The 27,636-nt window shown below is 34.0% G+C and overlaps 1 long non-coding RNA gene across 1 annotated transcript in view; it reads left to right on the top strand.

Annotated features, from left to right (window-relative positions):
* Positions 1–17,479, top strand: part of LOC144282961 (uncharacterized) — a 37,033-nt gene extending 19,554 nt beyond the window's left edge. Inside the window, exons 3-5 of the long non-coding RNA XR_013351370.1 lie at positions 5,737–5,878; positions 9,455–9,573; positions 17,346–17,479. This is a non-coding gene — a long non-coding RNA (uncharacterized LOC144282961). The remainder of the gene's footprint in view (positions 1–5,736; positions 5,879–9,454; positions 9,574–17,345) is intronic.
* Positions 17,480–27,636: the final 10,157 nt, after the last annotated feature.

Here is a 27,636-nt window from a genome sequence, read left to right as displayed (position 1 = left end):
TTAATTTCTACCTGGAATGTTGTATAATTCTGTCTCTAAATGTGCTTTTCATCACATAGAGACAGTTGTGATTTCAATAAAACAAAATGAATTAAATGGGCTCTTCACAATACATTTGTTGTTGTTTTAAACCTAATCAAAGATTCAATAGAGATTTCTGAAAGGTAAGTGCCATTTCAAATGACATTTCAAACTATAATACATGAGTTTTGAAACAGTTTTATGATAATACCCTCATTCACAAAATTTGAGTAACATGCACACACACATTATTTTTTTTCCTGTGGACAAACTGATTTTTAATACATTTCTAACTCCAATTTTATTTATTTTTATTTTTATTTCTTTTTATCAAGACCTGAGCTGAAATCAAGAGTCAGATGCTTAACTGACTTAGCCACAAAGACCCCCAATATTAACTCTGTTTAATGTGAGGGGTCTCTGATGTCTTTTGTTTCTGCTTACTAATAACTGAGCACAGAAACTCTAATACTCTATTTCATGCTTTTACATATCAGTTTTCACTGACATCAAACCTACCATAATCTTTAATATGCTTTGTAGTCACATTAAGTAAAAAGGAATGACAGAAATTTGTAAGTGGAGAAGTCCGGAGTTAAGCAGACTTTATCATCCCATTCAATTTTATCTCCTCTGGGTACAGCTACTTCACCAAAGTGTTTTATTCCTCTGTGTCAGCCACAGGCTCTGCAGCTCTTTCTCTAGAATTTCTTTTTCTAAAACCAGTCTATATAATGTCGTCAGCATAATCTTCCAAAGTTTCAGAGCTGTTCGTGTCATTCTCCTACTCTATCTAAAATAGCCTATGACACATTTTTTGCCTGCAAAATAAAATTCTAACTTCTGGTTCTGACATTGAAGAATGTACACAATCTTGCCACTGACTCTGCAGTTTTTTGTTTTGTTTTGTTTTGTTTTGTTTTGTTTTTACTCTGATAACCTTTTTGTCCCTCTGCTGTATTCCGGGTAAACACCCATCTTAAGTGTGTTTCCCTGGATCATTTCCTCATCTCCCTTGTTTACTCTTCCTTTTTCCTTGGAATATCATGAACTTTCTCTGTATGTTGAAAGTTAATCTTACCTCCTTTCTGATGAAGCATTAGCCTGGTCTGGGCTCTTCATCATAAAACAAAAAATGATGTTTATAGAAAAAAAATCAGAAATACAAAATGGGGAGGAGGAAATCAAACAGTAAAAATAAACAATTTATCATGTCATACAATTAAAAAATATAGCAGTTTCTTTAGCCATATCTGCCTACAGTTACAGAAATCATATTAGCAGATCAAACCTCTTTGGTCTTCCTCCTCTTCTTTTTCTCTTTCTACTCCTCCTCCTTCTTCTTTTCTAAACTGCTTTCACTTTCAGAGGAGTTTTGACCATGTGATGGATTTTGGAAATTCTAGGCTGATGGTCTCATCAATGAGAGGGTGCTTGTATTTTCCGGAGCCAGAATTCGGTCTCATTCATTTGACTTGAGCCATGTGCTCGTCTTAAAACAATGAATGTGCCCAAGGAAATATACACTGTTGATTGGTTTGGCCTTGGTCGTGGGTTTATTCCCAGAGCCAGAAAATGAGACCTGGGAAGGAGAGACTAAATCCTATTAAGACTGCATGACCTGAAAGTGGATTAGGGATGATTTCTTAAAAGAAAATCAGAGTGGTATTACTAGAAGGGAGAATAGACATGGGCAAAAGGCAAATTTCATTTTAGGTGACTTTTTGTATCATTCAGGAGAAATAATTTTTTTATATCTTGTAGGACGCATTCACCCAGGTAATGCATCCTATTCTACTGTGATTTCAGTATATTATACACACTTATGTTTTGTTCTAAAATGAAAGTTCCTTTTGGAACTTTGGCTTTATTTTTTAATTGTTCATAACACTGTAGTATTTTATTCAAACACTCAGTATATATTTAGTTATTATGTAATATTTTATTGAAGTTTATCTAATACTTTTGTTTAACAATGAAGAATCTTACCTGAAAATTATTGTATGAATGTATTCAAATTACTATTATAACAATGGAAAATAATAGCATGTTCACCTTCATATATTTTGTGTTAAGAAGCTTAAGGGAGGATATTATATGTAAATGATGAATCACTAGATTTTACTCTTGAAACTAATATTACACTATATCTTAACTAACTGGAATTTAAATAAATACTTGAAAAAAAAAAGCTTAAGAAATTGTACACTTCCTTCTTTACTAGCAAAAGGAAGTTGCTTCAAAGCTTTAAGGAAAAGCCAGCAATAATTATATGTTGAAGGAATGAGAGAAGGATTAACTTTACAATGAATGGCATATGCTTCATGTGGTATTTATTTAATATTAGGGCGAGGTGGGAGAGTAATGAATTGTGAAAATGTGAGACATTCAGAGAATGTTATGTTAAAATGATAGCTGATATCCGACATTGTAAAAAAATAATAATAGCTGACTTGTTTGCAAGGACTAGTGCAGGTTAATGGTAGAGGATCTACGTAGGGTATTTTTGGTTTGCCTTGGTGTAACTATAAACAATAATCCTGTAAGTCTCAAAAATGTTTGCAATGATAATTTATGATCAGTCTATTTAAGCAGCACTCCAGAATCCACAAGTCATAGAGACAGTATTTTTTCCAGAAGGCTCCACTTTTAAAGGATGAGTGTATTAGACCCATGTGTATTCGACCTACATGAACCTATATGAGCCAATTCTCTAGTTCATGTATGAGAATCCTGAGAATCTTTGTAAAACCATAAACTTTTACTTACTTAATTTTGAGCATTTTTTTGGATGGGCCATTTAATTGCTATTACTTAATATTGGGATTTAAAAACAAAAACACTCTTCGTATGTGATGCTGTAAATGAATTTCCAAAAAAGGGAATTTCTTTTTATTTTATATACTTATCTAAATCTCTGTCTCTTTGTATACATATTTTTCTTTATAAAACTTCCTTCTCTATTTTTCAAGTGAAATAATTGAGTCCACAAGCTGTTCATGTTAAGTGAGAACACTGATCTTGTGTCCCTAAACTTCATTTGCAAAATTTTAAATTTTAAAGGATGAAAGAGATTATTATTTTTGTGTAAGGTGATATGGTCTAAAGTTTTAATGTGAAAATGATTGTTCTAGATAATTAAAAGGCTTTATAAATTATCATGTTAGCTGACTCCTTTAAGGGGACTGAGGACAAAAAGAAGGCCTCATGGACATTGATATAGCATTCTGTAAGTTGTTCTTATCTATCCATGGCCAAATGAAGTGAAAGGATCCTTCTATTTGAAACTATTCAGAACAGACTATTTGTCACAGTATCTATTCAAAAGCCCGATCACAGGAATGTGAAATATAAAATGTGAAATGGGCTTGACTGAAAGATAAATTTGGAGATAAAAAATAGTGAAGTGGAAATTGTTTTTAAAATTTTAGCAAAGGCACACAAATTATTAAAGTCTGAGAATTAATTGAATCATTTCATAATCAATATAGCTGACTTGTGGAAGAGTTTTACCGATCATGTTGTTCATTATTATTAGGTATAAAATATAATAATTTACCAAAGTCTGTATATTGAAGCATAATCTAGTGATTCTGGACCCCAGGATTTTTAGAGTTTTTAATGAGAAGAAATGTTAAAAAAAAATTAGGCTGAGTTTTGTTGCAGCTGCAGCTGAACGGGGCTGCAAATGTCCTACATGTAGCTTTTTATTTAAACCTGCTTCACTGAGACTTGAGAAAAAAAGCAATGTTGGACTACATTCAGCTGGAGCCATAAGTCTACAGAATATTCCTACGTGTGGAAGAACAGATTTTCTGGAAGGGAAATTATCCTCCTCTTCTTAATTACTCTGGAAAGCCACCAATAATAGGCCAAGAAAACTAAGGTTTTAGACTAAATGTAAGAAAAACATTCTTTTAACTTTGAATTTGGAGACAGTTTGGCCTGGCTTGGAAAGTAAGGGAGACTGAAGTATATCTCTGACTGTAGATGAAGATCCCATGAGTCTGGGACTTAGGGAAGCATCAAGCCTGAGTGGATGAGGTACCTTTCGTGGGGGGGGGGGGGGGGGTGGCAGTTAGTTTTTATTATTCCCCATGTTACATTCCCTATCATTATTTCTGATCATTCATTAAAACTCATTATTAGTTACTATGGTATCACTACTGTACTGTGGAAAAGGGTTTATCTCACACCTGGTTTGAAGAGAGAGGAAGTTCCTTTATACCTGCTCCAAATGATGCTGTGAGAGATTCCTGAGGGCAGGACTGTTCCTGCCAAAGAACAGAGATTTCCTGTGGGTCACGATGGCAGGTGACAAGGCCATAGCGATACCAACAGAGAAATCTGGGCCTCACTTTCTGTGGATGGCACCATGCAATTATCTCAGAAATGACTAAGAACCTCTCTGAGGAGTGCTATTCCTGAAAAAAAAATTGAAAAATATAGAAAGAATGTGAACTTGTATTTGAAATAAAACATGTAAGCCTCATTCTAATCATAAATAATAAAATGAAGAAGGTAAATAATTTAAGTTTAAACAGTAGGCTGGTGCACATTTTTATCTTGGAGCTTCAGTCCTATCCTGATGTGTCTGGAAATATGCTCTCTAATGTAGTGTCCCTTAGCATTAAAAAAAGTGAGTTAAAATGTGGATGCATAATAAAGATGAAGCTCTTTCATCTCATTCAGAAGATCAGTGCAAAGCCAGTCCTTGGGTGCTCTCCCATCAGAAGGATAAAATGTGAGCTTCATCTGCCCAGATTCAAGCCTCTGGCTTGAATACCTGAAAAACAAAAACAAATACAAATCCCAAAATGAAAACAAAAAAACCCTTCACCACTACTGGGCTATTAGGAGTAATTCTCCGTAGGAAGCTTTACAAGGACACTATTCAGCCCTGACTTTACAGCAGCTTTATGCATTGTTAAAGGAACATAGGTATTAAAAGATTAAGCTAGTGTTGAAAAAAGCAAATTAAACGTCTGCCATGGAAATTCTGGGATTACAGGGATTCTGTTTCCTCCATGTGTAATATTTTCAGAAACATTTTCTCTCACCTATTGCAATGAGCATTTTATGTCCAGGTCCTATAGGGCTGTACTTGGGCATAAGGTGCTAAAACTGTTTCTTTCATAATGTTTAGTGTGGCATGTTCTAGAATTCTATGCTGTAAACACCTGGAGGAAACCACTGGTTGATAAAATAAGACCAAGTACCAAAACACTGTGAAGCAATGTTACCTGAAAGTTTAAAATTGTGATAGGCTAATTTGTTACATTTGTCATAGATACTTTTTTAAAAACCACAACAACTCTCATCCTTTAGTAGTTTAAGTAAAATGAAAGAATACGACATGTGATGAGGGTGGATATATTCTTTATTGTGATAACCACTCTATAAATAATTTTGTTATGATCTGTCCCTGATTTACATCTCCAGTCTTGATTTTTAACATTCCCTTCCTTGCAGTCGATCATATAGCCTCAGTACACTTCTTTAAGATCCTTGAATGACTTTTTTTTTCATCATTTAGACTTTTTAGTTGTTTCTTTTACATTTCCTTCAGTTAGATATATTTAAAAATCATACTTTAGATCTCTGACATTTCTTCCTAGAAACCTTTCCTCCTTACCCCCAACCCTAGATAAACTATTCCTTCTCTGTGATTTTTTTAAAAAAATTTTTAAATATATATATATTTTTTTATTTGAGAGAGAGAAAATGAGAGACCACAAGAAGGGAGAGTGGCAGAGAGAGAAATGGAGAAGCAGGCTCCCTATGTGGAGCTCCATCCCAGGACCCTGGAATCATGATCCGAGCCAAAGGCAGATGCTTAATCAACTGAACCATCCAGGTACCCCAAACTTCTCTGTGCTTTTGTGGTTCTACGTGCTACCTTTCCCATCACATTTATTATTATTTTTATTTACTTGTTCAGCAAATAATTATGTGCTGTTTGTGTCATGTCAGGACTATTGAAAAATATAAGATCCCTATTCTTACTGAGATTACTCTTTGCAGATAAAACATTAATAAATAATATTAGCAAATAAAGAAGTAAATAAATAAATAGTAAGTAAATAAAGAAATAAGACTGTGTTGAAAGCACTAATTACAGTTAGTGGTTATTAATATTGGATGGGGAGAAAAGGCAATGAGAGCAATACCAATTAGTATAATTTAGTTTAGGTGGTCAGGGAAAATGTTTCTAAAGAGCTAAAAACTGGATAAGGAAAAAGTCCCAACCATGAGAAAGATGCAACCATGCGAGAAGATGTGGTACCAGTACAAGGAATAGCAAATCATAGCATGTAAAGGTCCTACATTAAAAACAAGCTTGGTATAGTGACAGAAGGGAATAGAAAAAAAAAATTAGTTTGTATTGGTCTAAGTGGCAAAGGTAGAGGATGAAGTCAGAGAGGTGAGAAAATATAAAGCCTTCTAGGTCATGGTTAGGAGTTCATATTTTATCGTAATTTTAATAAAAAACCATTTGAAGAATTGAAACAGAGGACTTATAGAGACAACTAATCATCTCTCTCTTTCTCTAGCTCTCTTTAATCTTTTGAAGGCAAAACCTCCACATTTTATTTTTATTTTTATTTTTTTATTTATTTATGATAGTCACAGAGAGAGAGAGAGAGGCAGAGACATAGGCAGAGGGAGAAGCAGGCTCCATGCACCGGGAGCCCGACGTGGGATTCGATCCCGGGTCTCCAGGATCACGCCCTGGGCCAAAGGCAGGCGCCAAACTGCTGCGCCACCCAGGGATCCCCCACATTTTAGTTGGGCATATGATTACTCAGATTTCCCAGCTTTTCTGGGAATGTCCAGCAGATTTCAACATTGAAGTTTGGTCCAATGGCTTAGAAAGAAATATCTGTCCAGGTTCCAGATAAAGTTCAAGCTCTTCACTTTAAACTTTTTCTCCCCCTTTCATAGGCTGAACTGGTCAGTGGAGATAAGCTCATTTAACCATGCAGGTGAGAAAAACACCATAGTAAAGAACAGAACAACAAATGGAAGGAATCTGTATCTTTGAATGATTTTAATTGCAGAGTCTCTCCACCTACACCATGCCAATGACCTTTAACTTCTATTTTATATGTATTTTTGAGGGCTTCTTTCTTCCTTTCTTTTCTTTCTTTGTTTCTTTTTCTTTCTTTCTTTCTCTTTCTTTTTCCTTTAGAAACATAATTTATTTTATTGATCTTTTCAAAGAGCCATCTTTTGGTTTCATTGATTTTCTCTATTGATTTCCTGTTTCTAATTTTATTAAGTTCTGCTTTACTTCTTATTACTTATTTTCTTCTCTCTACTTTGGGTTTAATTTTCTCTTTTTTCTAGTTTCTTACAGTTTTTAAAATTTATTCATTTTGATAAACATTTCTCTTGTACAAAGGCATTTGCTTTTATTGTATTATAAAATACATAAAAATAAAGACAAAATGATCTGTTTATTGATTATTTATATTTGACTTTCAACATATCAGGTCTTTACAAAAATTCAGTATCACCTAAGGGCAAGATTAATGTTCCCGTGTATATTGATGAAGAAATGGAGGATCAGGGACAACGTATTTTAAGACCTATCAAGGATGTAGGCCTAAGATAATGATCTTTCTACTAGACTATACTGTCTCTCACAAGTAACAAGAGAAATGTCCCCTTAGATATATCTTTGGAGAGAATAATGAAGTTTAAAGAAAGAGAATATTCAACATATATGTCCTTGACATTTCAAATTACCTAAATAAAGAAGACTGATTTTCCCAACTTTCTATTAAAGGAAAAATCAAAGTAAGGTTAATATATATATATTTTTATTATCTTATTATTATTATTATTATTATTATTATTATTATTTTACTTTCTTTTTTGGAACCACTTATTTTTCAAGGTCAGTTCACCCTAATGATTTTTAAAGAATTTTTTTTTTTTTTTTGCTTTGTTTTGTTTGTTTTTGTTTTTTAAGAGAGAGGTGGGAAGGGGCAGAGGGAAAGGGAGGGAGAGAGAATCCAACACAGGCTCCACACTCAGTATGGAGGTCAAAGTGGGGCTCAATCTCACAACCCTGAGATCATGACCTGAGCCAAAATCAAGAGTTGGATGCATAACTCATTGAGCCACCCAGATGCCCCTAAACAAATTTTTTAATAAGCATTTATATTTTCTAGGGATTCCCTATGTCAGGCTGACTTGTGATATCCAATCTTTAGCAAACAATAAACTCCTTCTTTCTTTATATTTAAATTATTTTTTAAACCCTAGAATCTCCAAAAGGGACAATGTAGCATAAAGAAACATTGGTCAAATTGCTAAAGGTTAGTAAAAGACGTTTAAGTCTTGGGGTCCATTTAGAAATTTCTGTCTGAATGGAACCTGGAAATACCTTAATCCTTATTTATTTATTTATTTATTTACTTACTTATATTTATTTTTGTTTTCTTTTTTTTTTCAAGATTTTGTTTAAATTCCAGTTAACATACAGTGTAATATTAGTTACAGGTGTACAATATAGTGATTCAACACTTACTGCTCATCACCTGGTGCTCATCAAACATGGGCTTTGAAATCAACATCACTAGAGACTTTGTTTAATATATAGAAAAAAAAATCAGGATGAAATAATGATACTCTGCTTGTGTTACTGAGGCATTTTCTAACCTTACTAATAAAAACTCTATAGCATCAAGGAAATGATTAACTATGTAGTAGAAAAACAAAAAAAAATATAGTATCCAAAGTTCCTGGCTTAAAAAGTCATCCAAAAGTCTTACAATTTCTTGATAGCATGACCATTATCTGATAAGATAAACTCAATGTATTCCTTTAAAAGACAGTTCCCAATTTTAAAAATGCTGTTACTCAGAAAGTTTAACTCTTTGAAACAAACAAATAAATAAATAAATAAGGCCTTGTCTCTTAAAAATGATTCTTTGTCCTAGCTGACTTTCTTTTCTTATCCCATTAAAAGAAGAGTACCTTGGGGATATCCTCTGTTGTTACTGCCCATCACATTTGGGACATTGACATTTTCTTCCATGAAGTTGAAGTCTTCTTTTTACGAGTAGTTTTGTTTGACACGTTCTAAAAGTGACTTATGTTTCATTTCTTTATCAGTTTCTAGTCTTTCACAAGGAAAGATGGGACTTACCTTTCTCTGTTTTCTTCTGCATAGTTCTATAAGGTCTTTTCACTGCCTAACTGGCTATAATGTCTTCTGTCTTTGCCAGATATGCTCCTCAGTTTTCCTATCTGAGTAGAAACTTCCAAGGGCCCAATTAACTTATCCTAGTCACTGCCGGGAAGTTGGGACCACTGCTGAAAGTGTGTCTCTTCCACCACTGACTCTGGAGAAACATTGCTGAAACTGTAGCGAAGGGAACATTTACAATCATTCACTAGTGGATATTTGTATCCCTGGCAGGAGCAGCAGCTTTTTCTTTGGAGGAATGCCAGCCTTTTCCATGGTAAGAAGATTTGAAGCCACCAGCATTGTTCTTGCTAATCCAAAGTAAGAGTTCAACTTAGTCATGAAGAATATCAGTAAGTACCTTGTTATTCATTTTAAATGCATAAAATCAAAGAATGTTAGAGCAGTAATTGACTGAAGAGTGAGGGTCTAATGTTCTGTTTTCATCGATAAGGAAACTAAGGCAAGTTTCATCTTATTCATCCTGTTAATAAGAATAAGCTGTTTTCTGCCACAGTATATTGCCTTCTCTCTGTAAAGTGGGCCTTTAAGGATTTTACCACATATCTTTGAGAAAAAAATTAAATATTTGAATATGTTTAATGACAAGAATTCAAATGAGCCTCGTTTAGGTCACTAAAAATTATTGAAAAATTAGCATGGTAGAAAAATCACAGGGTGGACATAGAGAGGAGAAAAAGAATTATACAGTTTTTGTGAGTCTATACTGTGTAGGAAGAAACATATTAAATAATATTTAGTGTGTTCACTTTGATTAGAACTCACTTAAAATTAAGATTCCAATTAATTTATGACTTCAACAGATGTTTATTTAGCAAGCTCTATATGTCAAGCCCTATCTGGCCCTCAGAATAAAAAGCCCAAGGAGCTTAGATTCTAAAAGGAAACACACACACATACACACACACACAAGTACACATGCATGCATGTGTGAACATGCATCCTTAAAAAAGTAAGCAAGGATCCTAAGCTATTTTATAGTTCTTTGCCATTTGCATAGTATTTAAGTATCCTGTATTGATACTTTTCTTGATTAAAGTATCTAGTGTCTAGATAGGAAGGCTCTGAAGGCTTTTACATAATCAGCCTAGCCTAAAATGATTAGAAAGTCACTATTTTTTATTTACTTTTCATTTTACAGTGTATTTTAAAATAATAAAAAAACTATCTTTTTTATTGAAATCAGTTAGATAGTATTCAGTATTTTATAGTTCACAATTTTATTTCCTTGGGCTTGAATAAAGATGTACACTGTCAATAAATATGATCTACAGGAAATATTACTATACTAAAATAAAACTAGGCAAATGCACAGACAACAATAAAAATATGTGAGTTTAAGATAAATACATGAATGAGATCATGTCAGAGGCTGACAGATTCTTTAACACAATAAATGAAAAGATGCAATAGAGAGATACTGGGGTGGGAAGAGTGCGGTTGGGCTGGTACATATGAGGGCTGAAATTTTAGATTTGATGAACCATGGTATCTATGAACTGGACATGTATTTTGAGACTGGAATGATGGAACTGATTCAGCAAAGCACAAACCTGGGTATCAGCATTCCAGGTGAAATATGAATTTCCAAGGCTCTAAGATGAACAAAAAGCATGCCTTGTTGGAGAAAAAATGTTACTGTGGATATCTCATTGCGAGTGATAGAAGAAGAGAGGGAGAGGGGAAGGTGGCTTGAGATGAGATTGGAGAGTTTGTCATAGGCCACAATACGTACAAACTAACTGGTTATGGTAAAATATTGGGCCAAGTGAAATGGAAAGCCATAGGAGATGTGCGATCAGGAAAGTATTATTATCTAATACGTGCTTTTGAAAGATCACTCTGGCTGCATATGGACATTTTCACTTTTCTTTCATATGGTTGATATAAACTGGCAAATGCATTCCTATGAATGCAATCTTTCTCCTTTTTTCTCAATGTCTCTCTTATTGCATGTGTATGCATGTCTGGGTGTCTGGGCGTATGCTGTTTTCCTGAATAATCTTTGCAAATTCCAGTGGAATACTCAATAGGCACTGGATAGGCAATAGAGTAATGGAATATTATAAAAATTCTGTTCAGTTTCATTTCTCACTGATTCCAGAGACATTCAGTGAGGGGAAAATGGTATCTTCAATAAATGGTGCAGGAGAAATTTGACTTTCCTTTGGAAAAACATGAACATTAACCTTTTCCTCATTCTGGACCTCAACATTATTTTTAAAAGAATCATACATCTAAATGTGAAATGCAAAACAATAAAGCTTTGGAATTAAATTATAGGAAAATATCTGTATGATCTTTGATGGAGGCAAAGATTTTTAAAACACAATTCAAAAAGCACAAGCATAAAAGAAACTTCATTGAACCTCAAACATTAAGAATATTGATTTATATGGAAAAATAAATGGAAAGATAGATGATAGATTTGACAAAGGACTCAAATACAGAATATATTAAGATTTCCTAAAAACCAGAGAAAGATAAAAGATAAAAGATCTGATTTTTTCAATGAGCAAAAAACTTAATACATCAAAAAAGAGGGTATTCAAATAGCCAATAAACATTGTAAACTGTGTGAGCATCATTACCCCTCAGTGAAATGCAAATCAATACCACAATGAGATTCTTTCACCCACTTACCCAATAGCTAAAAAAAGGACAAGACTATTGATACCAAGTGGTGGTGAATTTGTGAAGCAATTGGACTCATATGTATTGCTATTAGAGTGTTAAACGTATCAATACTTTGGGACACAGCTTGGCATTATTTACTGAATTTATTTGAGTGCTTACTCCATGACTAACAATTTCACTCTTAGGTTTATTAACAAGTAAAAACAGTGCATATGTTCAGCAAAGACATGAAAATAAGAATAATGATACAGTCTCTTTACACTTAAGACACAAAAATGAATAGCCTGAAATTCCATCAATAGAACAGTGGATAAATAAAATATGGTATATTCTAAAATGAAGCTATACTTAGAAATAAAATAAAACTCATCTACTGATTGGCACTACAGCACTGACAAATCTCAGACATTATTTTGAGCAAAAGAAGCCAGAAAATAATCAGTATGCTTTTATGTAGTTGAAGTTTAAGAACTGACAATTCTGATTGATAGTATTATAGTTCAGATTAGTGGTTAATTTGGGGGTAATATTGATTGGCAGAGGGTAAAGGAAAACTTATTAAGGGCTCTGATGTACTATATGAAGACTTAGCTAGGGCTTACATTAGTGCACGTATGTGTAAACATTCACTGAGAACATGCACTTATGATTAGTGCAGTTTTCTGTATGTATTCGATACTTCAATTAAAAATAAGCCAACCCATTTGAATCTTCACTTTCTCAAATTAGAACTCAACAGATCTTTTGAATAACCCTACCTGGATTTCATAGCTATGTAAGAGGGTGAGCTAATGGCTGAAAAACAAAATGGAACAACACCAGATCTATTTGTAGGCCAGTATATTCCAATTTATTGTCATCAAAACAAAACAGAAAAAAAAAAAAAGAAAGAAAAGGAAAGAAAGAAAGCAAAACAACTACAAAAAGCAAATAACCACAAGAATAAAACCCCTGCAAATTCTCTGAGGAGGGACAGGTATGATATCAGTTTTTGTCCTCGACAGGTGAGCATAAATTTGAAGATCCAGGGTGGTTAACCGCTGGTTTATTAAGCAATGCATGGTTGGAAGAACAGCCAAGATCAGAAAGAGACATGACTGAAGAGCTTTATTATCGAAGGATCAGGGAAAGATAACGAAAGAACAGTATAGAAATAATCAAGATTACTCAGCATCACTAGTTAATAAAGGCAGAATATATTAAATTCTTGTATGACACTTTTCAAAAAATTTTCCCTTTATTGTCTAGATACCAAATTAGTAATCTTCCAATCTTTAAAAACAGATGCTACCATTAAGACTGTGTTTCACACTGTTTTTTTTTTTCCCCCTGTATCTATGCTAGTTCACACTTATTTCCTTCAGAAATCTTGGATATATACCATATGGTCCTGGTGATTTATTGGACTTGAATCACTCTACTTGCTCTATAACTTTCTCATTTTAGACGTCAATCTTTGTCAAGGGCACCATCTGATGCTCTATGAAAACTGCCTTAGGAATAGAGATTTCCCCAAAGTTGTCTCAAGTATTCTAATACGAAAACCATTTTCTTTCTTCTCCTTTCTATTAGCAACTTTTGAAAATTATCCTAAAGGACTTAGAACTCTCATTATGGTTCATTTTTTCTTAATGTGCATGACTTTCCAACTTTTCTTGGACTTTTTGTGTTTCTTACTGCAGTTTACTAGATTTGACTAACCTTCTGCTAAACTCTTACTGTTGTTTGATTTAAATAAAATCTGTACAATGCTGCACCTAATCCTTCAGAAATTTGAAATATAATACAAATAATAATCCAATTAAGTAAACATAATTAGAATAACAGTTCATATCCTCTAAGTTGAATTGATTTTTATCTGAGAAAATTTTCTAAGTTCCTAAAATTTTTAAGCTATGTCTTTGAAGCTAGGACAAATCACCCCCATTGTAATTATAAGCCAACTGAATAAAAATAGAACCCATGTTATCTAAGTAATCTATATATTTCAATAACTATTTTAAACACAATGTGCCTGAAATTTGCATATAACTTAAAAAAAAGATTCTTCAATTTTATAAGAAAAATATCTCCTATTTATTCATCACCCATGTTTATAAACCAGTGTATTTCCATTCATACCATTCACAATTATCAAGCGTCAGCAAAAATTAGATATATTACCTCTTCACAAGTGACTTACATATATCCCATATACTATTTAAAGTTAAAAAAAATCATACACATATTTATTTTGTGTTCAGTTTACACGTATAAGAGTGTCGGGTAGGAGTATTGAGTATTTTAATTGTAATTTGACACTCATTCCATCCTGACCACCTACTAAATCACTTCCTGCCTGCTTTCTTTCCTCTCTTTTTAAAACAAAAAATATGACCATATGTATCTTAGCTTAGGCCTGTCAGTAGTGTTTACAAAAACACTGCATTAGAATATTAAAATGTGTTAGATAACCATTTTAAGGAACATATGGATGAAATCCAAGAGTGACTTTTACTCTTCTTGAATCCAAAGAAAACAAGCCTTAAAGTTATCCTAAATTCCTAAATGATTCAGCTCCCCCCTCACCCCCGTTAATAGCCAGCATTAAAAAGAAGTGTTACTAACTTTTGTGCTACAAGTGTTTCTATATTACCACGATATTTTCCAATTTTAAGGGAAAATACTTTGGAATGTGTTTGGGAGCTTCCCAAAGACAATGGACAGATATCTTTCCCTGAAAAGCCTGAGCAGCTTAGTCTCTGTGAAAGTGAGTTTGGAGAAGAGATGCACCTTTTGTTTTTGTTTTTTTTTTTTTAATAAATTTATTTTTTATTGGTGTTCAATTTACCAACATACAGAATAACACCCAGTGCTCATCCCGTCAAGTGCCCCCCTCAGTGCCGGTCACCTTTTGAAGGCTGCCTTAGTCAGTTTAAGAAGGACAGATACTGCATGATTCCACATATGTAAGATATCTGATATAGTCAGCCCATAGAAGTAGAGTAGAATGGTGGTTCTTTATGGTTCCCTGTATAGAGATTTTTTTTTTCTTATATGAAGAAGAATAGGATGGCACTGAAAGTTTTAAGGGAGGAAGTCGTTATCATTAGATTTGCCTTTGTGGAGATTACTTTGGCTACTGTGGGGGTAAAGTATCAGAAGAGGAAAAAGTGGATACATAGAAGAATTTTTGTAAATGTAGGTGAATTTCTAAAATGGTGACATACATTGTTATAAGAGTGGAAATATAAGGAAATGAATATTGGGAGATAATAATCATTAGTACTTTGTGATACACTGGGGACGTTAGTTGAATGAGGATGAGGTGGCAAAGATGGCTTTCTAGTCTCTAGCTTCCATAACTGTATGAATAGGAGAGCCATTTCCTAAGATAGGTAAAATAGGAGGAGGGACATTTTGTGGTAGGTAATGGGAGAGAGATCTGGGGTTCGGTCTGGGATGATCTGAGTCTTTTGTTGACATTTAAAGAGATATAATAGGCCGCGAGAGATATTACTTCCATTCCCCTGTAAATGAAGGGCTTGCTTTCCTGTGAAATCCTATCCTATCCTATTAAGTTTTTGTTGATTCTTTATTTTTTGTATGACATATTACATTAGCTCTTAACTTACCTGTCTGTATATTTGTTTTTATCATTTCATTTCTTCTCAACTAGAATGAATTTGTGAAAAGAATCAAATTACTTTCCAAGATCCAACTTCTTCCTTTCCTTGTTCATCCTTTTAAATGTATGTTGAGGAGTTTCTATGGTCCAAGAATGATGCCAGGTCCTTGGAATATAGTGTGTGCCCTAAATGGAGTTCCGGCAACACCTGGCCTTCCAGGGACGAGTAGCATGTCTAGAAACCAGGTATTTTGATTATTAGCATGCTCCCAAAAACCATACTAACTCCTAAGCTGATACAGATCTGCTTTTTAACAAAACTGAAATCCAGGAAAATAAATGATCTCAGCAGAAGTAGTGATGGCAATAATGAGTAACCAGTGGAGGCAGAGAGAAGGGACAAGAGATTGATGAAATAAGATCTGAGACTACTTCAAAGCCCACCCTATTGACAGAGGGGGATAGAAAATTTATTTTTCAGCCCTTTTTGTGGAACTTTGAATTGTCTGATATAGTAGAAGCTAAGTAAGTTAGTTTTAGGGTCGGGTCTAATACTGAAACTAGATTTGAAACAGTTTTAATCTACATTCAATTTTTAGTAAACTTCAGATGCCTTATACATTTTATGTACTCCAAGAATAAGTATTTACCTATTATTTTTTAGAAGAGAATGATGTAGGAAAAAGTTAAGGAAAGTGGTTATTGCCCCATTACAGTTTTTACAAAGGAACCAAGAACAACACGTAGCATACTTTAAAGTGCATGTTAATTCTGTTCATTATTTATCTAGTTTTTGTATTCTAAATTATATCATAAGTTATAGTTTGGGTTAAGATATCTTTGTCCTATTTGGTTTTGTTGATTTGGTTTCAATTTGCATGGGTTTTGTCGCATGTGCCAACACACGTCTTGAATTAGACTAGTTTCTGTTGGGATCCCTGGGTGGTTCAGTGGTTTAGCGCCTGTGTTCAGCCCAGGGCGTGATCCTGGAGTCCTCGGATTGAATTCCACATCAGGCTCCCTGCATGGAGCCTCTTCTCCCTCTGCCTGTGTCTCTGCCTCTCAGTGTCTCTCATGAATAAAAAATAAAATCTTTTTTTTTTTTTTTTTCAAAGAATAGTTTCTGTAGGATACATCTTATTTTCCTTTTATCTTTTTGGAAGATTTTGTTTATTTATTTGAGAGAGTGAGTTAGAGAGAGAGAACATGAGAGGGGAGAGGGTCAGAGGAAGAAGTAGACTCTGCTGAGCAAGAAGCCCAAAGTAGAGCAGGATCCTGGGACTCTGGGATTATGACCTGAGCCTAAGGCAGATGTTTGACTGAGCCACCCAGGCATCCCTTATCTTTCTTTCTTTCTTTCTTTCTTTCTTTCTTTCTTTCTTTCTTTCTTTCTTTCTTCTTTCTTCTTTTCTTTCTTTTTCTTTCTTTCTTCTTTCTTTCTCTTTCTTTCTTCCTATCTTGAGATGGCTTAGATTTAATGAAATTGCTTAGATAATCAAACTCCTTAGCAATATCTGAAACATCTTGTTCATCCAATGGATGTCATAACATGGAATATCTGTACTCTTCATCTTCACCCCACCCTACCTCCAAGTTTATAGTCTAATCAACATCAGATCATGATCCTAAAAATCTCCATCTATCAAGTTTCTTCAGTTTATTTTAACCTAACCATAACTCTTGGATCTCTGATTTTTTTATTGTGTTATTTAAATAAACTAGAATGCATAGGCTATTTCTCTAATATGTTGTAGTGATATCAAATTGTAATAAATATGCATCTGACGGAAGTATTACACTTTGAAAGGCCTTAATGTCTGGCCAAAGGGAAAGGGAAAGATAATTTTTCTCTATTTTTAGACAATGGAGTACGCAGAGGCTGAATCCAATGTGGAAGAGAGCTTCACATGGATGCAAACTGGTTTATTCATCAAACTGAAGTTTTGGATGAGAGCAATAAATAAATCTATTCACCCCTCATCTTTAGAGGGTACCTGCAGTGCACTGGGAAATGACTTCAATAATTGTATCCAGACTTTCCTGCTTCAACTAGCACATTGAATATTAGTCCCTGTGGAACTTCTGCAATTACTAACTGTCATGCGAGAATTTCCATCGTTTTTCATGGGGAGAATAGAAAAAAATATATATAGCTGACTCGTTTAAACTGACAATTGACAGGCAGGTGCAAGTGAAAAGAGCAGGATTTGGGCTCAGATTATGGAATCATTTAGGGGGGTATTAGAATCGGGGGATGCATAGATTTTATAAATCTTGCCCCATCAGTTCTTTTTTTAAAAAAACACATTTATCATTTAGGAATAGGAATAATCACAAAATGCAATGGATTTATCAGTGGTGTTTACTATAATATTTAGGGATGGTCGCTAAAAATAAAACTCTTAAATTAGTATCTTTTTTTTTTTTTTTTTCCAGAAAGGAGAAATTCCACAAAGAATTCTTTTGGGGGGATTGGGAGTGGGTAGTGCAATTGCATTAGGAGGCCAAAATCACACTGTTTAATTTTGCAAAAATCACTTCGATAAAGTACACCAAATCTCATCTCCTGTTAAATAAGTAAGAGAAACACCATTTTCTCGTGACAGTTTCAGTTTCAACAGACATATAGGTATGATGTGAACCAAAGTTCTCCCAGATACCTTGGGAGGTATTCCCAGAAACCCATTCCACTCTCACAACAGCTAAACGCATGAAATCATTTTGATGTTTACTTTTTTCTGCCAACTTTCCCAACTCTTATAAAGAATGTGCTAAATAAACTTAAATTATATTGTAGAAATATTTCCTGGTATGAAATGGTATGACAACCATTACGAGAAAAGATGTTGAATGAGAGATAGCATATTTATAGCATATATACAATACTGAAACCAGTACTAGTTGACCATGTTTAAGAACATATGCATGCATAATGGAGGATCAGAATTACTTGCTTTTTGTATCAAATAAGTCACTTCCTTACTCAGCGAACTTTGATAAGTAACTTGATTCCACTGGGTCTCAGCAGCCTACTTACAAAATGTGGGGTAGCATAGTGTAATGGCCAAGAGCATACAGCTTGGAACCTGATTAGTTTTTGTCTAAATCAGATCCTCCTTGTACTAGTTGTTTTACCATGGTAAAATCACTTACTCTCCTCTGCTTTGACTCTATATATGCAAAATGATAATAATAGTAGTAGCTTTAATAGGGAAATAAACTTCGTTCTTTTGGAATCAGGTAAGTCAAAGATATAGTAAGTGTGATACTTTCTGATCTGCATACAGACTTAAATTTTACAAAACAAAGATATTTCCAATGATGTTTAAAAATCTTGGGAATCTAAATATAAAAAAATGAGTTTATCACAACCAATTTTGTCATGAGCAAGCGATCTCAGAAACTGGAAAAAATATTGTATTCAAATATCTCGAGAATTAAAACTAACTTTAAAGGATTGTCAATTACAAAGCTATTCTAAATTAAAATTAAAAATAAAATTTAACTACTTATACTTTCATAATTATAAATATAATTACTTTATTGAACTTACTACTATTTATCATGAACTAATAATCATTGTTTAATCCATTACATATTTTACTAATGACCTTACACAAAGATATGGAAAGAAGTCGAGAAATCTACTTTCCTCAAAATTATAATTGTGTTTTATTAAGCCTCTCCCTATAGATATCTGTTTCTGTTTTTCTGTCTCTATCTTTTCTATTACTTTACTTTAGTTTGGGGTGTTTTTTATTTAGCACCAGATTTCAAACTAATGCTTGGTAATTTATAAAACATTCAGCCAAATAAATTTTGGGGGGAGTTAGAACAGATAAATACTGTAGTATGATTTCTACCAAGATATTTGAAAAGTTTTTCCAAATAGATTGGAAACAACAATACAGAGAAGAAAATGCAAGAATTTATTTCTTAACAGCAATATCACTCAGTGACCATAATTGAAAGCATTGACCTCACAAGAAAGAGTCCATTAGCTCTCTCTATGCCTGAAGTTTCCTGAGTATTGCCTGTTGAGAGGCAGGTGAACTTTCTGAGAAACCCAGAATTAGCTTTGACCATCCAAGGAAGAATGCCATTGGACTGAATTAGTATAAGAAGTAAACCACACTTTAAATATCAGGGACTATACTGTGTCTTTCCATTTCCATATTTAAGTGGCTGAAAATGGCATCAGCAGTACTTCGGATTATCCATCAGCATTCTCTCTTCTGGCAGCTGAGCTGGCATCAATTGTAGATGATCAAAGTGACACAGAAAGCCAAATTCTGTCTTTATTGTCACTTGGTCTCTGATATAACTTAGTTTAAAAATGTAATTATCATTTTAGTAAAAACTTGTTTTAGCCTTTAAAGTCCTGATTGATAGGTTTCCACTTACAAAATCTTCTTTAGTATGGATTTTGAAGTGTTGAGATTGGTATAAATTTTGAAACATTATATGTATTTGCATATTGTTATTTTAATTATGTAAAACATTGGTTTTAGAGACACATTTTTAAACTAATTAAAGCACTTAAAAACAACATTTGTAGCAACAATGACATAAATAATGTCATATTTAAATTCAACAGAATAGGGATGCCTGGGTGGCTCAGTGGTTGAGTGGCTGCCTTTGGCTCAGGGCGTGATCCTGGAATCCGGATGGAGTCCCACATTGGGTTCCCTGCCGGGAGCCTGCTTCTCCCTCTGCCTATTTCTCTGCCTCTCTCTCTTTGTGTCTCTCATGAATAAATAAATAAAATCTTTAAAAAAAGGTAAAAAAAATAAATAAATCCAACAGAATATTCCTCAGGACCACATTAAGGTATAAGGCAAAAGACACTAAATGTATCTCAGACAATTTTCAAATTAAAGTGAAAATTGATATTTCTTGGAGGGCTTATTTTATTTCTCAGTTTTTCCCCTCATGTTTTCTTGCATAATGACCATTATTTTAAGTACCCACTTTCTCCAGGAATATATTTCATGAGCACAAGGAAAACTGCAGATTAAATGAGAGATATATGAAAGCCAATTATTTTATTGGTACTTATCACTATGGAAGTGTTCAAGCTTTCTCCACAAGTTTTGCTTCATTGGTATTTTTATCTTCTAATCTTTCAGTTAAAAAAAAGCAGTTATGGGAGCACATGGGTGGCTCAGTGGTTGAGCATATGCCTTTGGCTCAAGTCATGATCCTGGGATCCTGGGATCAAGTCCCACATCAGGCTCCCCGCAGGGATCCTGCTTCTCCCTCTGTCTATGTCTCTGTCTCTCTCTGTGTCTCTCATGAATAAATAAATCTTAATTTTTTTAATTAAAAAAGAAGTTATAATGTTAATGAATATATGATTTTTTAAGAATCAGTAACAGAAGCATATATTTGGGATTTTTATGACTAAATATTGAGTTGAAAATAAGAATATATTTAAAAGCTGAAATAGACAAGTGGAATTTTCTTTTTTTTATTTTTTAATTTTTATTTATTTATGATAGTCACACAGAGAGAGAGAGAGAGAGAGAGAGAGAGAGGCAGAGACACAGGCAGAGGGAGAAGCAGGCTCCATGCACCGGGAGCCTGATGTGGGATTCAATCCCGGGTCTCCAGGATCGTTCCCCGGGCCAAAGGCAGGCGCCAAACCACTGTGCCACCCAGGGATCCCAACAAGTGGAATTTTCAATTTAATGTATCTTATATATAATATTAGATATTTACCTTTAATTCAGCTTGTTTTTATTCTAACTGGTAAAAGTTATGGTTAATTAAATTAAATCTGTATATAATAAATGTGGTTCCTAAACAACCATTATTTAAAAATGAGAAAGCAAATCACAGCTATTTTTTAAATATCACCAAAGCTCAGCCCAGTTCTGGTCATATTAGACACTGAATATATGTTGACTACAAATTTATAATTATTTTCAGATTATGTGAAAATGAATATCATGTTATGACAGAATTTAGTTAAAGCTATTCCTTTCCCAATTCCCAGGGTTAATCTTATAATTAAAAACTGAAGGGATCCCTGGGTGGCACAGCGGTTTGGTGCCTGCCTTTGGCCCAGGGCGCGATCCTGGAGACTCGGGATGGAATCCCACGTCGGGCTCCCGGTGCATGGAGCCTGCTTCTCCTTCTGCCTATGTCTCTGCCTCTTTCTCTCTCTCTCTCTGTGACTATCATAAATAAATTAAAAAAAAAAAAAAACTGAAATGGAAACAACAAAAGAGTGGCTAGCAGCTCAGACTTTGTTTAAATTCATAGATTGGTTCTTAGTGATTTTATAGATATAATTCTCCAAACTCAGCTTTCATCATAGTAGCAACTTGGTAGAATTTTTATAAACATTTTTTTTGGAAAATTTATATAAAATATTTAAAATGTATAGCATATATCAGGTATTTAATAGGTACTAGCTACTATTGTATATAATTCTTGTGTTATCAGTTTTCCTATCCATGAAAATAGTCACTCTCCTTACTTTGAAGAACTTCTCTTCTGTAGATTAGCAGTTTTATTGCTTATTTTCTTTAGGAACAATATATTTCCTTTTTTTTAAGATTTATTTATTTATTCATGACAAACACAGAGAGAGAGAGAGGCAGAGAGAGAAGCAGCCTCCATGCAGGGAGCCCCACACGGGACTTGACCTGGGACTCCAGGACCATGCCCTGGGCTGAAGCCAGGTGCTAAACCGCTGAGCAATCCAGGGATCCCCCAACACATTTATTTTTATCTTTATTTCTAGTTAGTTTATATTATGTTTGTCACTGTAAATGTAGGTTTTTATTATGTATTCAAGTTGGTTAATGTTAATATAAAGAAAAAATATATATTTTCATATATTTATTCTGTAGTCATCTTTTCTAAATTCACAAGTCTGTTTTTTTGTAGTTGTTTGAGTTTCCACTGTGCTTCATCTAAGCTTATTTTAGTTATGTGTCTCTTACTTCAGTGTTATGACTTTTGAGAATAATATTAGATGAAATATATATAATGAAGCAACTTTATTCTCAATATAATGATAATGAAATTATGATTTCATAGCAATTTCAATATTTGCTGTTGATTTGAGATAAGTTTATTTACATACTATACAAATATTTCTATTCCCAATTGCGTAGCCATTTTTAAAAATCAAGAATATATGCATTTAAGACATGAAGTTTTAATACTTTTATGAGTAGAGAATACTTTTTGTTATCTCCTGTTCTGTTTTTATATCCTTCACTACAGAGTAGGGAAAAAAAAAAAAAAAAACATGATCAATAGAATTGACCAACTATGATCAGTATGAATTAACGCATATTTTATTTAGATGTAGAAATTGTATTGACTGTTGAATCAATATTTTGAAATCATTAACTTGACTGATTTTTCTTTGCTCTACTGTGATCTACATTATTGATAATAAACTGCCATCCTGTAATAAAGCCTATAACTATGACTTTTTTATATTTTATGTAAGAAGGCCTCATCTTAGTCACTGTGGGCATTATAACCAAATACTGTAGACTTGGGAACTCAAACAACAAAGATTTATTTCTTATAATTCTAGAGGTTGAGAAGTACAAGATCAAAGTGTTGCTTGAATTTGATTCTGGAGAGAGCCCTCTTTGTGGTTTGCAGATGGCCACCTTTTCTCTGTATCCTCGCATTATGGAGGGAAGGTTTGTCTTTTCCTCTTCTTTTATGGGCACTAATCCCATTATGGATGCTCCACCTGCATGACTTCATCTAAATCTAATTGCTTCCCAAAATATCATTTGGAGAATCAAGATTTCAACATAGGAATTCGAGAGGTAGGGGTGGGATCCAAACATTCAGTCCATAGCGGAGCTGCAGAGAGGTCTCCTTATCAAACAAGAAAATTCTTAATTGCTTATTTATATGTATAGCCATGATCTCCAAATAATATTGGAACTATTATGTTGTAAAAAGAAAATCTATATGCTAGACTTTATTTGAGTGACATTTGCTAACATCTGTAGTCAGTTTTGACTGTTTCCACAGGATTGGGAATGTGCAACTAACTGCACAATGAATTAGCAATGCCAGGGACACTGATAAACATTTACAGTGCACAGGACAACTCCCTGCAACAAAGAATTATCCAGTCTAAAATGTCAACAGTGCCACTTTGGGAAACATCAATATAAAGAAAAATAAACTACAGTTTGAGGTATCATTTTGTTTATCCTATTTTCAGATTATATAGAAATTTAAGATTGGTTCTGATCAAATGGCACATTTTTTCCTTCATTTATGCTTTTTTTTTTTTAAAGATTTTATTTATTTATTCATGAGAGACACAGAGAGAGGCAGATTCATAGGCAGAGGGAGAAGCAGGCTCCCTATTGGAAGCCCAGTATGGGACTCGATCCCAGGACCCCAGGATCACGACCTGAGCCAAAGGCAGACACCTGACTGCTGAGCCACCCAGATGCCTCTTTCATTTTGTGCTTTTGTAAGTATAAAGAAAAATAAAACAAGGGTGATTTCTACAAAGTTTTAATACTTATGACTAGCCAATTAAACCTTCCCAACACCTATATCCCATGTACCTATGGGGTCTGGTGAGCCTCAGTCATACAGAGCTTACCAGCTATGAGCTTTTTGTGACCTACCTCTGAAAGAGGTCTCACACACATGAGGTACAGACAGTTGTTGATTTTACCTTCAGAAATTTTATTCTGTTACTGTTTGCCAGGAAACTTTTTATAGAGCTGCACATAACACTTTATATCTGAGTTTTGCTCAAGTAGAATTTCATGGTTGGAGAGCATTGCTTAGCAAACATTGTATCTTATTTAAAAGGAAGTTAGAGAAGTTCATGAAGGTTGAGAGAAGCCTTCAAGTACAGTAGGTAGGATCACCTATTGAATTATATCTTACAAAGACTGTTAAGTGTCCATATGATGGAAACCTAGATTCTGCATTGTGCTTTATCAGGGATGCTATGTCTATTTAAACAATTGCACACTCTAGCTGGAAAAACACAGGAAAAATGTAAGTTTGTAAGTGAGCCACGTTTAAAATGATGGTATAATCTCAATCATGTGGATGCTTATGTATTTCCCCTATTAGGTTTTTGGCTGTCAAAATTGGATTCAAGCATTTCTTTCAATTGAGGGCCTTCTCATAACAATAAATTAGTATTCTTTGACAACTAAATTATGTTAAATTCAAAAGCTGAGAGATATGACCATTAAGATTGTTTTGCCCCTTTTAGAAAATAACACATTTAAAAGAAGAAAATCTTAGCAACTTCCTAAATATAGCTGTCATATATCTTAGGTATTCCCGAAAAGTAAATTTTTAAGCATGTTATTGTTTGGTTAACTATTTTTCCCAGACCATATGGTATTTGTATCTATAGTATATGAACAAGTATACTCTGAATGTTTTTTAAATTATTTTCTCCATATGTTTATTCTTACTTTTTAAAACTTTCCTGTCTAAAACATACTTTTAGAAAATCTAGGTTTTTTGGGCACCTGGTTGGCTCAGTTTGAATGTCTGCCTTTGGCTCAGGTGGTGATCCCAGGATCCTGGGATCCTAAGCTTGAGTGCATAAGTAGCCTAATATCTAATTATTTAACACAACCTACCTATATACTTTTTTAGTGGGAAGAAGTGACTAGATTTTATGTAAAAGGCAAGATAATATTTTTTCACCTGTTAATGTTAATGTGGCCTGTACTCTGTGTGTGTGTGTGTGTGTAGGTGTGTAGAGGTGAATGAGATAGGAAGGAGCGATCAGTTTAGAAATTTTGCCCTTCCATTTATCTTGAAATTCATTAATATTTTCTAATAAAGTTTAATGCTTTTTCCATTAAAATCTGTTCCTTTTCTGTCAAATTTATCCTCAAGTATGTTTTTGTTGTTTTCTTTCCATTTGTATAATAATTTATTTAATTATAATCTTGCACTGAATGTTGCTGTTATATATACAGTTATCTGTTGCATAATGATTTGCATCCAATTATCTTGCTATTTTCACTTACTAATGCTCAATAACTGAGTACTTGGAGTTTCCTAAAGAGGTAATTACAAAAACTCTTGGATATTTAACCATTTTTCCCCTCAAAAATGGCAAAGCCATATGGTTATAGCATAATATATATGAAATCATGTTATTTGACTTTCTGATATGAAAAAAATGTGTTTCTTAATCTCTCTTTTCTATATCTGTCTTACCATCCATTCAAAATAAAATATTTGAACCTTTCTTCCAGCTACAATAATCCTATCTTTGGGTATGTATAATACAATGACTAACATATTCATTTAGTTTTTACTTTCAATATTATATTTTCCATTTCTCACTTTTGTGCTTTTAAATCCTCGTGGTGATTTTTACTTGCTCAGTTTCTGCCTTATTTTCAAGCTTCATTTTTATATCATGAAACATGGGATTCCATTTTTCTTATCTGTGAAAGATAAGGTCAATATTTGAAGCATTCATTTGTCTGATTCTGCCGGTTTTCATTTGTGGTATGCTTCTACTATGTATTCTTGTTCTTATTCTTATTAGTTACAATGCATACATTTTACCAAGACTTTTATCTAAGGGTTAAAGTTGGACTTTTTTCCAGAAACAAACTGTGTTTTCTTTTGCCTGTTGCCTGAGAGCTCTTCTAATGCAGGACCATAATCATCATTCCCACAATGATTTTTAGAACATGTAGGTAGCATGACTTCAACTGCTAACTTATATGGTGATGGTCTCCAAAGGCTTGTAAAGGGAGATCATTTTCATGCCTTTCATGAATGTCAATGTCAAGACATACAGAAGGTTTATACCTAGGAGAAGGTGTGGTCCATTTGATGATGCTTTGTATTTTGCAAAAGATCTTCCATGTGATAACTTAAATATGAGATCACACTTAGCTTTATTTCCTTATTCCAAAACCTCATGTAACTCTAAATAAAAGAACACACAGGATCTTCAGAATTTGGCAGAACTCAAGAGAAGTGTTTTTTAAAGTTTGTTCTCGGAGAGCGTGGATGGCTCACTTAGTCAAACATCTGGCTCTTGGTTTGGCTCAGGTCATGATCTCAAGGTCTTGAGAGAGAGTCCTCTTTCAACTCTGTGTGAGTGGGGAGTCTACTTCAGATTCTTTCTCCTTCTCCCTCCCTCTCTTGTCCTCCTTACTCTCCCTCTCTCCCCCTCCTCTCATAAATATATCAAATCTTTAAAGTCTGCTCCCTAGCAATGTTCTGTCTTTCATTTGTTTTGCTTGAGGCTACATTCCTCCCAACTGAACAATTTTTTTCAGAGTATTATTTTTATTTTTCCCTGTTTCCATTAACTGTTTGATTGCTGAAATCAATTAAGTAGGGGAAACTCTCCCTCTCTCCTCCTCTTGGTCCCTAGTTAAACTTATCCACTTGTATCCTCCAGACTTTCCCATATTTCTTTCTTTTTTTAAAAATATTTATTTATTTATTTATTCATGAGAGACATAGAGGGAGAGAGGCAGAGACACAGGCAGAGGGAAAAGCAGGCTCCATGCAGGGAGCCGGACGTGGGACTCGATCCCAGGATCAGGCCCTGGGCTGAAGGTGGCTCTAAACCTCTGAGGCACCTGGGCTGCCCCAGACTTTCCCATCTTAGTCTAAATTCAATCTATCCTTACCATAAAGTAGTTTAATGAACTGAAAGTCTAAATTCCCCTCAGTATTAGCGGGGCTACACTCTGCTTCTGTTGAAATGATTATTAACACAGTACTGGGCTCACAGTGTAAGGTGAATTAGGGGAGAAAAAAACTCAATAATTACATAAAACTTTGGAAGTTTGAAAAAATTAGGCCAAGCTGCCTTTAGATGATTCCCATGACTAATGAAATGAACTCTGCTATATTTATACCTCTGCAAGTTTTAAATAGATCATGAATGTCTCACAATGACATTAAATAGGCTGTGATTATTCCGTCAGGAATCATGACGTTAATGTAGGTAACAAAACTGTTGTTTTATGACATCATGAAAACTTAATTCATAGTGCTTCTCTACTGTCAAGGCAAAGGACACCAAGGGACGGAGTTTCAAACTTCATCCATAACTCGGTCAGAAAGCCTGAAAGTGTAGACATCACTTAACTTTTCTGGGTATCATTTGACCTCTTGGTCTCATGAATATAAA

The sequence above is a fragment of the Canis aureus genome, chromosome 14, assembly GCF_053574225.1.
Source record: "Canis aureus isolate CA01 chromosome 14, VMU_Caureus_v.1.0, whole genome shotgun sequence".
Taxonomy (NCBI): Eukaryota; Metazoa; Chordata; class Mammalia; order Carnivora; family Canidae; genus Canis; species Canis aureus.
Note: the sequence above shows the minus strand (reverse complement) of the source record. Positions and strands in the feature narration are given on the sequence as shown.